The sequence below is a fragment of the Galeopterus variegatus genome, unplaced genomic scaffold (genome assembly GCF_000696425.1).
Source record: "Galeopterus variegatus unplaced genomic scaffold, G_variegatus-3.0.2 Scaffold4314, whole genome shotgun sequence".
NCBI classification, from domain to species: domain Eukaryota; kingdom Metazoa; phylum Chordata; class Mammalia; order Dermoptera; family Cynocephalidae; genus Galeopterus; species Galeopterus variegatus.
This window is the reverse complement of record NW_007730425.1, coordinates 374645-376750: the sequence shown is the minus strand read 5'-3', so window position 1 is coordinate 376750 and position 2106 is coordinate 374645. Positions and strand designations below refer to the sequence as shown.

General features: G+C 49.0%; 1 protein-coding gene across 1 annotated transcript in view; it reads right to left on the bottom strand.

Moving 5' to 3' along the window:
* Window positions 1-2106, bottom strand: part of LOC103602800 (adherens junction-associated protein 1-like) — a 25277-nt gene that overhangs the window by 976 nt on the left and 22195 nt on the right. The gene's annotated exons all lie outside the window — the stretch shown is intronic.

The window sequence follows — 2106 nt, the reverse complement described above, 5'->3', positions numbered from 1 at the left end:
GTCCATGGCCATCTGCCCCCCCGGCCCCAAGCTTGCCTGTGCACAGGATCCACTGATCTCATTGCTGGCTTCCCAAAGGACTGCCAACTGTGGATGCTGGAAGGAGGGCAGACAGCCCTCTCCAAGGCCACTGCTCTAGCTACAAAAGAAGAAACACTGGGGTGCACCCATTCTTGGGGCAAATCAGAGCTGGAGGAGGGGCCTCAAAGGTCATCTTATCCACATCTGTTCTAGAGGTTGGGACACTGAGTCCCGTGTGGTTCCCTCCAGATCTGGGCCTGTGGAAGCTGTGCCCACTCTGTTCCCCCCCGCCCGCTGCCATCTGCCCATGCCCAGCCTCCTCATCATCAGAACCTGGCTCCAAGAAACCTGGCCTGGCCCTTCCCACCTGAAATGGTCCCCTCCTCCTTTGAATCTGTGTTGCCAGGATAACTGGTAATTGACGAAGTTCGTGACGTTTCCTCTACAGTCCTTACCTACCTGTCATTTCTCGCTTGCGCAATGATGTATCCTTATTGGTCCTGCTTTTGCAGACAGCTTTTTAAACTCCTCGAAAAGAAGGTGAGGGGCCATGCTTTCCATAATCTCCCGCTCCCCCCTCCAAGGTATGGGTTTCCTATCAACCAAGTGTAGAGTTGATGATTTATCGAATACACGATGAAGCCAGAAATTCTAAAATTGGTCCTCGGATCACAGTCAAATAAAAATTCTAAAAATGGTGTTCTGTCTAATAGTTAATCTCAATGCTCAGAATCGTTCCACTGTGAGTGGATGAAAACCATGAATTCAATCCACTGTATATCAAATGGATCTGTTATCAATCCAGTATTTAGTAAAATGCACGCTGTAAGGTGCATACACATATTCTACTGGAGCGTATTTCATGCAATTTCCCGATGCCTGAATAGCCAGCCAGCAACCCTACCTGTCCCATTAAAGGACATCAGTTTCCAGGTGGGGGGTGTCAATGAAGGCGCCTTCCTGCTGCCAACTCCCCAACAGGACGACAGGCAGAGGCAGCCCTGGAGGGCCTGAGGAAGGAAAAGAGCCCAGGAGAGAGGAACTCAGCAGCTCCCAGGGAGGAAGTGCGTGAGGGTAGACACACGGTTCAGCAAGGGTTAAAGAACCTTCCCTGATCCCCACCTTGCTCTTAAAAGGAAAATGAGGCCCTGCTGGAACAAAGACACTTCAGAAGCAGAAAAACAGTAAGTTGGAGCAAGGAGCTCATGAAAGGGGAATAAAAGGAAGCCTGTGATACAGTCATCTCCAGAAGAACCAGAGGCTGGGCTTTAATGAGTCGGAGCATGTTTATCCATATGGTGTGAACCCAGCTTTGCTCATCAAAAGCAGCGGGAGTGCTCTCAGAGGCCGTGCGGGTCCAGAGAGCTGCTGGCCAACACATGAGCTCCCCCATGACCATGAACAGCGTGCACGGACCACCATCCAAAGCCACAGCTTGCAGGACCGGTCATGCCACCTCTGTTCAGAAAGTCCCAATGAAGACCCTACAGACCAGCCTCACCATCTGAAGAGTCTAGGATGCCTCATGCAGCTCCGAATGCTCATTTGTTTTTTGATGCTCTTATCCCAATTCAAAATTTTTGAAGTTCATGAGTCATTTGCTTCAAATATCTTTAAATTAAGGACAGATTCACTCCCCTGGCAGCAAACACCCAGCAACTTAATTAAAAAGGGCTCACATTTAAACTGCCATTGCAGCTTTAAACAGAAGGGGAAGGAGCCTGTCTCTCCCTGTCACATCATCTCCTAATTTTCTTCCACTCCAATTCTGGTATTTGGAAAATATTTCATTGTCACGAGACTTGCTCCCGAGGTTGGCAGGCCTGTGCCTCTCCTCAGGTCAGCTGACTATCAGTATGCAGAGAAAATGACAGCAGCCTGTCCCTTGTGTTTACAAAGGGACACACCTAAAGGACACTGAAGGCTCTCCTGGTGAAAAGGACAAAGCAACTTGGAAATCATCCCTGGAAATGCATGAGTGGATTCCAATATAAAAACTACCAGGCAGGACTCAAAGACATTTGAGCCATTGTATCCTTGAGCTGCTGGATGTCACGAACACGTGATCGATTGAATGGGAACAAA